The 13,782-nt window shown below is 50.8% G+C and overlaps 1 protein-coding gene across 1 annotated transcript in view; it reads left to right on the forward strand.

The window, feature by feature from the left end:
* Nucleotides 1-678: 678 nt before the first annotated feature.
* Nucleotides 679-13,782, forward strand: part of Spsb4 (splA/ryanodine receptor domain and SOCS box containing 4) — a 72,556-nt gene continuing 59,452 nt past the window's right edge. The window contains exon 1 of the mRNA XM_075964918.1: nt 679-1,276. The gene's annotated coding sequence lies outside the window, so the exon portion shown is untranslated. The remainder of the gene's footprint in view (nt 1,277-13,782) is intronic.

A 13,782-nucleotide genomic window follows, 5' to 3' on the forward strand; every position in this document is an offset into this window, starting at 1 on the left:
CCCTCTTCCATATCTCTGAGCTCAGGCTAGGGAGCTGCCCAATATCAGCGCCTGGAGTCTTCTAAGCAAAGAGCCTTCTCTCTGGCCTCTGGTGGGCGGGGGGAAAAGCGCCTTGGAGCAGGTGCGGCATGAAATTGGCTTTGAAAGATGAGTTGGAGTCTGGCTTCAGAAATAAAGTGTGTGTGCCTAAGGCAAGGGGTTATATTAAAGCATTCTCTTTCCACGTCGCTGTTTCCCACACGCCATGAGTACAGAAACCAAAGCTCTCTGGTGACGGTGGTGTCTCCTCTCTTTATCCCCCGCCCCCAGGAGCATCCACCTCAGCTCTCCAGACACGCTTGAATGAATGGGGAAAGACCCGTGCGCATGAATGAACGCGTGTGTGAGCGAGTGTCCAGGGCAGCCAGCCGGCAGATGAGTGAATGGCGTCCGTGCCACTTCGGCTCAAGGGCGCGGGCGCGGGTTCCACTTCCCACTCCCGCCAGCTGGTGGCCTCCAGAAGGTGGCAGAGGCGGCAGCGGCCCGAGCTGGGACGGCCCGGGCGCGGGATGGTGGGGGAAGGGGCGTTCCCGGCGGCCGCGCCTTCCGCGGCTATTGGATTAGTGGCCTTCAGGGATGAGCTCAGCCGGATCGGCTTTCAGCTGCAGCCTCCGGGCCGGCCGGGAAGGCGGGGAGCGAGCGGCCGTGGAGGAGGAGGGGGAGGCGGCGGCTGCAGCATCCAGAGCTGGCCCTGGCAGTCGGCGCGCCCGGCGCACAAAGGCGCTCAGCCCCTGGGGAAGGAGATGAGCGCACCGCAGCCCTGGCCCCGGCCACCGCTGCAATCATCGCGGCGTGCGCCCGAGGCGCTAGGGAAGAAGCCGGGCACTCCAGGGACTGGTGGCCGTAGTGCGGCCCGTGCGCCCTAAGCGCGGGACTCGCCGCCCTCCGGGTCAGGCGCCAAGCTTCGGGGAGGCCAGGGCGCCGGCTTCCGCGCCCCCCTGAGATCGGTGCAGTCGGGTGCTTTACCACCCGGGACCGGACCTCGGAGCCCTCTTGCCGCTCCTGAGCGCCAACTTCGCCAAGAACGTCCCTAACTCCAGGGCACCCTGCGGGAAGAGAGGGCTCTGCTGCCGGGCACAAGCCGAGAGGACGCGCCGCTGGCGGAGAAGCCAGCATCCGCGGGGTCGCTCGGGCGCCCCTGAGTGGGCAGCAGCGGCAGCAGACCTCTCTCCTGGGAGTCCCGGACCTGCCAGCGCTGGGGATTCCTCCCGGGCAGGCGCTCGCCCTCTCTTTTATGGTAAGTGTTCTCCAGCTCCTGCTAAAGGGTGCTCGCCAGCCGGCACCGGTCACACCCGGTGCTCTTGGGGTCCCTCTGGTCGCGGTCCACGGGAATGTTTCTGCAAATTGTGACAATCCAAGCTGGTTGGTTTGCGCCGGGGCATTGAAGCCAACCCCTGGTACTGTGGGTTTGAGACAACACAAAAAATTGCTCCCGGAGTCACCCGGCTATGTTTCGGTCGTACATCCGTCACTCTCTGGGGTGACCTTGGGCCAAGCACCACAACCTCGATCTCCTCATCCGGAAGATGGGGGTTATGATTGTGCCCATTTTACTAGTGTATTGGAAGGAACTGCAGGGTGGTGCGGAGACCTGCGCTTGGCATTCGGGAAGCACTCAGTCAGACACTAGCTAGCTTTAATATTAGCCTCGTGAGCTCCAGCACATCATTCAACTTCCCGGAGCTGCGGCAGCTGCCTCAGCTTTGTGGCGAGGACAGTAATTTCTGGGGGTCCGCTCGTCGTTGCGGAAGCAAAGCACCTCGCTCTCACTAGGCGCTGGTGGTGATCATTATGGTTTATTTCCGACACTGGGGCAGTGAAGACTGATTGCTCGGCCGGACGAGAGCGGCTCGCGGCCGTGGGAGACAAACTTGGAGAGAATAGGGAATCAGCCTGGGCGAGGAGCTATGGGAAGCAGGGGGGAAACCAATGCCCAGAGTGTGACAAATATGTCCACCCTGGTTGAGCCAAGAAAAACAAGGGACCCTAAACATCTGGCTGGTGAAGGCCAGGCAGTGTGGCTCCCACCGCCCGATGGTCAAGCGCGGGCTGCTGAGCCAAGAAGAGAGAAGAGACACATTTGTGCGGCTGTCTCTAGAACTCTTGGCGCTGCAGTCCTGGGCTTGAATTCGAATTCTGCTTCCAGCACCAGCCCAGAGGGTGTGACCTTGAGCTGGTTCTCTAAGATTCGCGGCTCTTCTTCCGTGCCTCCTTTCCCTACTCTTCTCCTCTCTCCCTACTCCAGGATTTGGGTGTGAACTCCTCCTGTTATCTTCCCACTCATCCTCCCCCCCCCCCAAGTTGTTGAGCCTATTTAGATCTGAAAGTGGGTAAGGGAAAAGTTAACTCTTTGCACCCTGCCCTGTGGGAAGCACTCACCCCTGAGGCTTCCCATTTGTTTCCTCACTTTGACACCCGGGTCTTTCAACTAAAGCCTGCTGTTTCTGTTACTCAGGCTGATGGAGGATCCTTCAGACTCTCTCCACAAGACCCTTTCCCAAGCCATTCAGTATTGATTTGGGGCTGCAGATAAGCTCACTTCGGAGAAAAAAACAAAATGTCAAAAGCGTGATATAAACAGACTTTACAGGAGGCCACAGTTCTTGAGACACACAGGCCAGTTTCATGTTTAAGCTTCCATTAGCAAGGGCAGTAAAAAGAACTCAAGCCTTTTGCAAGCTGTAAACAAAATTCAATTCACCAGTCATGCCACCCAAATAGCCCCCCAGTTTGCGTTTCTCTTTAATTCTAAAGACTGATGCATTCAGTGACATAGAAATAAAATCTGCAGGGAAAAGCACTTGCCAAAAGCAGTCGAAAGCCATGAGAAACTGGGGAAAGAATTGCTACTTACTGCTACAGCTTTATATCTTCCAATTCGTAGCAGATTTGGGGTGTGTGCTGGGAACGGAACCCAGGTCTTTGTGCAGGCTAGACAAGTGCTCCACCCCCGAACTCTAGCCTCAGCCCAAAATGTGTAAAGAATCTTCAAGACAAGCAAGTGCCCCAAAGGACAAAGGCTACAGACAATTCGTGCGCACGGAGTGAAACAGAAATCACAGGAAAACCTGTGTGCCTTACCTCACTCAATTAGAAAAAATTGTGTGCAAAAGCCATCAGACTCGGTTGTTCAGACATCAGATGAGCAAATAGTAATAACCGCTCACCAGTAAGAAGCCTTTATCCTTAAAAATGTAAACAGACCAAATTCCTCCCTAGTTAGAACTTCCTCAAGGCTGCCAGGAGTAAAGACTGAGCATGCCCTGTAGGCCTGACTTCCACGGGCACCACCTTCTTTCTCATTCTCCCTCTCTTCCCCACCCGAGACCCTGGCCTAAGATCTTGGTTTTGCTCCAGCACTCCCAGGGTTGATTCCTCTACGGACTCCCACCCCACCCCAGTTGGTCACAGGTCCAGAACCTTGTCATCCTTCATGGAAGTCTGTTCTGGAGACTTGGTTTATCTCCCAGGATGTGACTGTGGCTAAGGCTCAGGCCCAAGGCAAGGTCTTTGCCCCTTGAGGAAAAGGCTCAGTGCAACTTGCCCTGCTCCAGTTTGTTAATTTTTTTCTAAGCTGTCTGGCTCACTGCCACACATCGGTGCTCCTGAAAGGGCCGTCCTCTGTTGGCACAGTAACAAAAGATCTCCAGGAGCTCCCTAGATAGAACAAGAAGCTGGATGTGGAAAATCAGGAGGGTAGAAGGACCTAGGTCCAAGTCATCAGAAGTCTTTCCTGGTAATCTTTTTTTTTTTTTTTTTTTTTAAAAAAAGGTACTTAATGTATGCACTTAACTTGCGTGAGCATGATCGTTCATACTCGGCAAAAAGATCAATAATAAAAAATTAAAAATCTAGCAGCATATTTAAATAAAACATGGTCCCTGCATGAGCCGACAGACTTTCCTGATGCTGCTCTATTTCAGGCGTCTGTTCTGGGGCTGCAGGAAGCAGCTGTCTGGCCCATCCTTTGGGAAAGACCCCAAATGAGCTGTCATAAACTTTGTGGAGTGTTGATTGCATGGGATTGATTCTTGCTTCGCAGGTTGAATGTGGAACGTAACCCACATTTCAAATGCATACCTCAGTTGTGGAAAAAAAAATCTTGTTGGTAAAAATACAAATGATTCAGTCCATCAAGCATTTCTTCTAGTTTTTTTCTCTCACCTTACAGCCCATGCTAGACTAGACCTCACAGTGGATCCCAGGCCGGCTCCAAACTCTCAGTCTTCCAGACCCCTCCAGGTGTGGGCAAACTCTCAGTCTTCCAGACCCCTCCAGGTGTGGGCAAACTCTCAGTCTTCCAGACCCCTCCAGGTGTGGGCCATCACACCTACCCGACAGGCACTTCTTAATGCAGACAGGTAGTGTGCACAGGACTGGCCCAGAAGATGGGTGGCCGTCAGGTGGATACAGGTTAGCCTTCTAGAAAGAAGCATGTGATGCCGGAGACATCCGTGGGACTAGATTGTTAGGATGACATCGAGGGGCAGAGAGATACAGAGAAGGGTGCACGGAGGTGTGAGAGGGTGTCAGTAGGCAGTGGCGGAGAGCAAGTCCCCGAAGCTTGGGGTGAGAAGGGGTAAGCCGACTTGAGAGCTCAGTATCACTGCTTGGAGAAAGACTGTAAGGAGGGATTGACTGTGAAGCCCTTGGGTGTCAGCCCAAGGGGTGCATGCTTAAATGAGAAAGTGGTGGGCAGCTGGATTGGTTAGAGTTCCAAGATGAGAATCATAGATCCTCCCTGGGAGACTGCTCCAGTAATTCCACTAAGGTAGAAACCAAGGGGGACGAGAAGGTACGGAGTGGGAGCGACTGACAGAGAGGAACCTGGATTATGGAGATGGAGGAAGCTGAGCTCAGCCCGGGTCACGTGATTCTCAGATATGCCACAGTGTTGGGAAGGTGGCCACGTGCTCGGTGGAAAGCTTAGAATGGAAAGACACACTACAGAGTCATCAAAGGAGCATCCAGGATGGCCAGAGGCTAGGTGAGGGAGGGCAGGCAGGGCTAGGGACATCTGCAGAGGCTAGGTGAGGGAGGGCAGGCAGGGCTAGGGACATCTGCAGAGGGATGCAAGGACAAATTTAAGAAAAGATGCACAGAGAGGAGGGGACAGAGTCTTAGATGTTGCCTTGAGGTGTTGCATGCATAGAGCAGGCAGGAAAGTTGGTGTGGACACGCTACTTCTCTGAGTGCCATGCGTTGCTTGCAGTCGTGCAGGGCAGCTCCAGCATCACCTTCGTGGGTTGTGATCCCGTGAACTGCGTTTATGGGGGACCACACCTCTGCCTTTTAGAGAAGTGAGTGAGCTTGGCCCAGTTAGCTGGCCCGTAAAGGCGTTCCCACCTGTTAGCCGCAGTCTGTGCGCTAAGTGAGGGAAGGATAAGAGTCCTAGGGGTGGAGCCCTTCTCACAGGCGGGTCCCTCCTGTCTGCCTGCACCTCCCTTTTCCTCCCTTCCTCTTTCCAGGCCTGATGTCTGCAGCACACCCAGAGAGATGCTCCAGGCTCACGAGAGGGATTCCTAAGCGCCTGTTGCAGTCCTCTAGATTTCCCTGGATGCTCGAATGGTCCTGCTTCTCTTTCAGGAACCCTGCTTTCAGACAAGTGCTTATGTGCAATGAGTTACACTCATCTTGGGAGAGAAATGAGAGGTTAGACACGCAGACAACTGGTTCCTTTAATAGATGTTTTCCTCGAGGGTCCCCCCTGGCAGCCCTTCCTCAGCCTCTTTCTCCCATGCTTTGCCCCATTGTGAACCAATGCTGGCCTCACAGGGAACAGCTGTGCTACAAAACAAAACCACAGGTCCCCAGGGCAGCTGCACCGCCAACCGGGACTTCCCATGGTCCCTCTGGATCTGACCTATGTCTCTATCAAATGACCTTGTACAGCATGCCAGCCTGGTCACTACCACCCAGCAAACCTCCTGCCTCCCAGCTCCTGCTCTTCCTGCTGGCTGACAGCTGAGCTTTTATCACCCCCCCCCCCCCCAGCCTCTGACTCTGTGTGGGAGGAGGATTCCCATGGAAACCCCAGGAGGAGGGGAGGCCGGGGAAGCCTCATTGATTGAGCTCTAAGAAGATGGGACCGGCAGGAGTCAGGAGCCGGCCCCACCTGGACTGGACAGATGGCTGCTTTTGTGAGTGCTGGGGGAGAAAGGCAGGCAGGCCAGTTGTAGAGTGAGCTCCCTGTGCGTATTATGGGAGAATCTAATGGACATCTCTGATTAAAGCCCTGGGGGGGGGGGCATAGTTTATTCACTGCTGGTAGGTTCATTCTGAGTGATCATCTTTTAATAAAATACCCATCCATTTTAGTGTTTGTGGCAAGAAAAGCTCACAGACAGTCCATAGGCCCCGGGCCCAGGCAGGTCTCATTAGCCCTGAGGTAGCGTGATGCTTCAGTTATGTCTTCCGACTGCAGCTACCAGGTCACTCACCCATCGTTTTGTCTATACCAGACCCTTATGGATGAAGTTCTAGGAATCTCCATCTGGGAAACTCAGCTCCTGTTCTGGAGGTGACCCAGTCCGGCTCCTCATGATAGGTGCTGTGATAGGGACAAGCGCAGGAACTCTGAGAGCCTGGAGCCAGACAGGGGATGTGTTTGTCCAAGAGATGTTGATGGCCAAGCCGAGTGGAATTCTCAGATGGCGCAGGGGGCAGACGTGCAGAGACAGGGAGGGACAATGGCAGCCAGTCAGGGCAATGGAGGAAAGGGTTCAGAGAGGGTTGTGGGCTGGGGAAGAACTGTTGAACATCCTGGGAGGGTTCAAGTTGGAACCTTCTCTTAAAATCCCTAGGCGGGAGTAAGCAGAGAGCGTGGTCTGGTCTGGTTTGTGTTTTTACGAAAGCGCCTTCCCAACTACTAAAGGGGCTTCAGTGGTGTTAAACTGCCTTGCTTCTGCAGTCCTTGTCATTGTTCACAGCTGCCATGGGTGTATTTCCCTAGGGGGGGGAGTAATTGGGTTTTATACATTCCTCTAGCTGTGGATCCCTAGGGGGACAGCATTACCCCTAGTTAAAGGAAATTATGAAACTTGCCCTGGTCCCTGACCCCAACAAGGCTAAACCCCGAGGCCACACTGAAGGGAGGGCACGTCACTCAGCTGTCACCAAATGCCTAAGGTCATCAGGGCCCTTGCAGACAGACCCCTCCCGTCTTGAACCCAGCCAGCCAGCCCGCTTAGACTTATTTGACTGTAGAAAGCACAGTATAACATGCAAAGCACCGAGGCTTTTGGAAGAATAGGGCAAGGCTGCTTCATGCTGCCTCGCTGCCCTGCTGAGTAGGAACTCGCACTAGGGTCCCGGGAAGGGCCATCGACAATCTGAATTGTTGTTTTCCTGCTCGGTCATGACTGAAGCCTCCGAATGAAGCGAATGCTTCAGATAATGTCTTTAAGTGTCGCCGCTGGAGCATGGCATACTCATTCAGTTTGGTTTGGGAAGTGGGTTTGGGACTCTTTGGTGTGGGAAGTGGATTCGGGACTCTTTGGTGTGGGAAGTGGATTCGGGACTCTTTGGTGTACTTCAGTGTGCCTGCTGCTTACTGGGTTTGTTCCCACCATTGTCTGTCCCGTGTGCCTGGCCATGTGCCACATGCTGCTGAAATAGAAATGAGAGGAGAAATGGGGTTGGCTAGAGGGAAGGAGTGGGGACGAAGCATGGTAGAGTCGCAGAGGTGCTGTGTCCCCAGCTCTCAGCTGCAGAGCGCCTGGCACACAGGGCATTTTCTGTGTGTTTGTTCAATGGAGAAAAGAAGCAGAAGAGAGAGGAGCAGTCTGTGTGGAGGAGACCGGCAGGTGACAGTCAAGAAGAGCTGCTCAGAGAAGACGGCATGGACAGTGTGCTCTGTGTCTTCAGTGATGCTCTGGTTCTTTGCACTGAGAGCCTCCCTGAACTGGGGGCCTCCTTGCGACAGCCCATCTATGTGCCTGCCCTGTGTGCAGCCCCTGGAGGGCATTTCTCAAGACAGGAGGTGCTTCCTGGGGGACACAGAAGTGTAAGGACAGCTTTTGTTTCTGGGTTAGGTGGCCTCAGCAAAAATCAGATGACCAGGTCTAGAAAGATGTCCCTCCTGACTAGTCTAGGGTGCACAGAAGTTGGAGTAGGCCGCCAGAGACTTGGTGGATCAGAGCAGTTTCCCAAGAGAAGTGAAAGAAGTCACCATGCAGGGACCCCGCCTCCAGATACCTCTACACTGCGAATTCTGCAGCAATGGCAGGGGACACACACAGCTTAAAGGGACCCTGTCCTTCACAGGACTCCTAATGAGGATACTGCTGGTAACCAGACAAGCAGGGAGTCAACTGCTTTAGTGAGGATTCTCAGCAGTTAAGTCCTTGCCCAGTGCCCAGCAGATGGGCAGAAGTCAGCCCATCTAGGTCCCCCAGCTTGTGTCCTGTAGTACTGCTGCTGGCTTCGTCTAGCCTTGACATGAATGCATGTGAAGACCCTGCACTGGGTCTGTTTAGATGCTCGCCTGTTTAGATACCCTGAACAGCGGGAAACTTATCTGCCACTAATCGGAATAAAAACTTGGAGGGAGACTCTGCCAGAATGACCCAGCATGGGACAGTCAAGAGCTAAGAAGGAGCTGTCCCAGGGAACCTTCTGGGACATCTGCAAAGCTGTCATGCTGTGTAAGTGGATATAACAGGGAGGGGATGGGGCCATTTATGCAGAGTGGTGATGACGCCCTGGAAGGAACTGTTTGAAACAGTATGGAGGAGGATGTGATAGCCCAGGCTTGCACAACCAGCCACCCTAGGCCTGCTGTTTGCCTAGGTATGTGACCCCGTTCACATTATACCCTGTCTCTGAAGCTGTGTCCTCCTTTGAATGAAGGAGCATGCTGTCTGCCTCATGGTGTCCGTGGGGAAGCTGACAAGCTGACTGGCATCTGTAGCATCCTGGGTTTTCCACTGCATCCATAGGCTTTATTTTCATAGCTTTATTCAGTGGCCTCTCAGGGCCTCTTTGTGGGAACTCTGATCCTGCTACACATTGCCTGGTTTCAGTGGCTCTCTGGAGCCATGGAGCAAACCTCTATGACCCACTTAATCTTGTGCCTCCAAACCTAGTACCTCATAGGCGGTGCCGACAGCTTCAGTTATAGCCTGGTGGTCTTGGCCACAGCTGTAGCGGCCTTTGTGCACCATGGTGGTTGGATCTGGAATCTCTTTCCTAGTGCTGATACTTGAGCATAGTGATGGAGAAGCAGGAGAGATCGGAAGCAGATGAGGCTTTGAGTTCAGGATGGGACCAGTTCTGCCATCTTTGAGCTATGTCTCTTTGACTGGGCAGCATCCCTCCCGCACTGCTTCAGTTCCGAGACTGTTGTTACAGGAGCAGAAGGTGTCTCCTCATGAACTGTGAAAGTGTCAGGTTGCAGCTCTCTTGCCTCCCAGCCTACACCCTTTGGCAGCCCTGTATAGACAGACTCACAGGTGCGTCCTTGGACTCATGTTGGGTCCAGCAGTTGCACCCTCCCCATTGTGGGCCCCATGATCCACACACAAATATCGGTGTATCTTTTACAGCATGGTTGAGGCTCAAGGGATGGGTAAAACCAGTAGAAGAGCTAGTGGACAAAAGCAAGAGATCTCCTAAAATTGTCTGGGGGCATCCACTTCTGCGACATTTGGGGCCCATCGTTGACCCCATCCTCACCTCCTGAACTCTCTCCTCCATGCTAATGTTCCTTATTTGTTGGATTCCTTCTGTCTTTTGACTCTTCCATTACCAGTACATTCTTTTCCTCATGGTGTTTCGTAAGATGTGTGCTAGCTACTTTTTCTTCCAGTGCTGTGACAGAATACTTGATAAGAAGAAACTCGATAAGAAGAGTTTATTTGAGGTTATAGTTCAAGGGGACACAGTGCGTCATGGTGGGGAAGAGAAGGGGCTGGCTGCCTTTTATCCGCAGCCAGGAAGCTGAGACAACAGAGAGAAATGGAGGAATATCAAGGAAAGAGTAGGGAAGATGCCAAATCCTGTAGCTCCGTGTCTAGCCCCTGGGACTCATGACGAAATCATCTGGGCTCCAAAAAGCTTAGGTTAGCCCAGCCCTCCAACTTTTCCACCTTCAACTCATGCAGCATCTCCCTTAGGCCACATCTATGCTATACCTTTGCTCAGTAAGTGTCCCGTGGTTTTGACATCTCTAACATCCTGGGCTCTCCAGGGAAGCAAAGATTTTTACCTTCAAAGCTGCATAGCAGTGGACTCTCTGGGCCTTTTTGTGAGAACTCTGCCACTCCCATACAGTGGCTTTCTGGGACCTTAGAGCAAGCCTCTATGATCTTTAATATCTGCAAAACTAGTACCTCCCGAATAAAATAACACTATCAACTTGAGATATAGCCTGGTCACCTTGGTCATAGCTGTAGTGGCCTCTGTAATGCCTTGTTAGATCTGGGACTGCTTTTCTAGGAAGTTGTTGGGATCAGGGAATCCCTTTAGCTGCTTTCTTGGTTCAGGTTCTCTCAATTAAAGTTGGCGTGTGTGATGAGTGGTGTCTTGTTTGCACGGGTCTTTCCTATTGTCCTAGTAATAGAGCAGGAGATTTTTCTTTAATGGAGTTAACCTCATTAACAGTTCCAGCCTCTCTCCTTTTGCATCTGCCTGTTCTGCCGCTTTAAACGTCCTCATTGCCTTAGTTTCTTTTCTGTCGCAGTGACCAAACACCATGACTAAAGTAACTTACAAAAGAAAGCATTTAGTTTGGGCGCTCACAGTTCCAGAAGGTTAGAGTTCATGCTCGTTATGGCAGGGACCGTGGCAGCAGGCAGGCATGGCAAGGGAGCAGTGGATGAGAGCTTACCTCTGACCTATAAGCAGCAGGCCAAGAGAGGGCGAGGGAGAGACTGGGAATGGCATGCGCTTTCGAAACCTCAAAGCTAGCCAGTCCCCTGTGACACACCTCCTCCAACAAGGCCACACCTCTAAGCCTTCCCAAACAGTTCTAACAATGGGTGTGTGTGTGTGTGTGTGTGTGTGTGCAAAGCATTCCCATATATGGGCCTGCCATTCTCATTCAAACTACCACACTCATTCACTTTCTAGCCAGAGGGCACATTTAAAAAATATTTTCCTGCCCCATTGTCCCTAACATTCACTGCAGACCTGGATAAGATCAGTCAGTTAGTAGCGATAATTCCATAGCCTGAAAGTTACCTCTCCTTAGAATTTCCTCTGCCTAACACATCAGTGTGTTACTTTTAAATTGGGCCTCACTCAAGTTCTCAGGACAGGGGCAGGGTGAAGCCATATTCTTTGCTAGAATAGCACACACATGGCCTCTAACCCAGATCCCAATAGGGTCCTTGTTCTGTTCTGATATCTTATGAGCTGGGCCTCCACTGCCCACATTTCTGTCAGGATTCTGGCCTTTCAAACTCCCACCAGAATACTTTTAAGTTTTGCTACAGTGTTCTAGAGGTGGTTTTTTTTGTTTTTTGGTGTTTTTTTTTGTAACCCAGTGTTCCAAACTCTTTCGAATTTCTCCTTCAGACAAATCCCAAAAGCCTAAGCCCACATGGCCAGATTTATCAGAGTGGTGGCCTCACTTCTCATTACCGTGTTCTGTATTAGTTGCTCTCTGTCGTTGCTATTGGCAAAAACACTCAGCAAGAAAAGATTTAAGGGAGGAAAGGTTCAATTTGGCTTACAGTTCAAGAGGCTACAGTCTGTCACACTGAGGAAGGCATGGTGGCAGGAACAGGAAGCCAGCAGGTCACGTTGTATCTATAGTCAGGAAGCAGAGTGGATAGGAAGTGGAATTGGCCTGTAAACCCTTGAGACCCACCTCCTGAGACCCATTTTATCCAAAGGATTCTATTGCCTAAAGATTCCACAGACATCCCAAACAGTGCTACCCCCGGGGATCAAGTGTTCACACACAGGAACCTATGGGGGACAGTTCACATTCAACCCACAGCAGGTAGGCTGATCATTATTTTAATCTATCTTCTAGCTGGCTGTCAAGAAACAACTTTTAACTGCAGTGGAAAGTCGTTTTTTTTTTTTTTTTTTTTTTTTTTTGTCTTATCAGCTCAGTGAAGATCCAAAAGATGAATGGCTCCTTGCAGGAGTGTAGAAAGGTGGACAGCCTTGTACATCATGGACCTGAGTGTATTCTGGTCAACTCAGGGGATGGTAAATGAACTCCATCTTTCAAAGTGGCAGATGCACTGAATCTAGCAGTTTCGTCTTCCCCACATACTTAGCTGTGTTCCCAGTTGTGCCCGACGTTTTATACACGTGACACTAGGCATTGTTTGAATGGCACGGTATCCAGGGAGAGCAAATAGGAGGTGAGAGATAGAAAGTCTGGTTAGTGCACATTTTTGGTATTTCTCAAATTGAGAAACGGATTTAAGATTTAATTTTTTTTTTTTTTTTGGTTTTTGGTTTTTGGAGACAAGGTTTCTCTATAGCTTTGGAGCCTGTCCTGGAACTCGCTTTGTAGACCAGGCTGGCCTCGACCTCACAGAGACCCACCCATCTCTGCCTTGCAAGTGCTGGCATTAAAGACATGCACCACCACTACCCAGTTTACAAGTTTTACTTTTTGAATAATTTTAGACAATAGAAAAACTAACCCCACACTTACCTAGCTGCACGAGGCCCTGGTTTAATCTCCACCGTGGGAGGAAAGGAGAGAGAAAGCAGAGTGGGGGAGGGGAGGACCAAAGCAACATAGAGAGGTTTTATTTGCTGACCCCGCATACGCACTCCTTCCTCTACAGTTAACTCTTTCACTAGTATTTGTCACAATTAACAAACCAATATTGCTACATTATTATTATCCAAATGATTTTTGTTTTTGCCCACAGTCCTTCCTTTGGTTCCAGTATCCCACGAAGGAAGCCATGTTATGGTGTCTCCTTGGGCTCCTCTTTGTTGGCCCAGTCTCTTGACCTTTTCTTCTTTTTAATGACCTTGACAGTTAGGAGGAGTGCCGGTTGGGCATCTTGGGTCCCCTGCCCCACCAAGTGGAATTTGTTCTGTTATCTTTATGATTAGAATGTGCTCCTGTGCTTGTGGAAGAAGGAACCCACAGAAAAAGTACCACGTAGACTGCATTGACAGATCGCGTAATAGGCAATAATGGCTGCTAGAAAACACGGTATGATGGGTTAAATGGGATTAGTAAGTGGTTTACTTCTAGTTTTATGCTAACTATCCCTCTCTCCACAAAAAAAGAACTAGCTCTTGGATTTTCTCTTAATTCTGTTATTTTTCTACCTAATTGAGCTTAGTTTATTTATTTTCATTTTAAGAATTGTAACAATGTGGACTCCAGTGAGCTGGCTCGCCCAGAAGATGGAGGTACGAGCCAGCAAGCTTGATGACCTCTGCGGTGAAAGGGGAGACCTGATCCCCATGAGCTGTCCTCTGATCTCCATATTCTCACCTCGGTGTATGCGCCCCTCACCCCAAATAAATGAACAAATGTAAGAAACCAGTTGTTAGTGTAAGCACTTTATCTATCACTTCCTTGTGTCAGAGGCATCCCACAAACTTAACAGATGAATTTTCTGTTACTTTCTAGATAACCGTGCATTTGCATATGAAATTTTAAAATCTGAATTGTTTAAAGAAAATCTAAAAAATTCTCAGTGATTCCCACCCACTGTTACCAGACACTGTGCTATATTCACTCTCTGAGGCTTTATCTGTATCTTAATATATAGGAAAAGATTTCTCTTTTAATCATTTTTTTAAAATTCTTTT

This window comes from Microtus pennsylvanicus, chromosome 3 (genome assembly GCF_037038515.1).
Source record: "Microtus pennsylvanicus isolate mMicPen1 chromosome 3, mMicPen1.hap1, whole genome shotgun sequence".
Lineage (NCBI taxonomy): Eukaryota > Metazoa > Chordata > Mammalia > Rodentia > Cricetidae > Microtus > Microtus pennsylvanicus.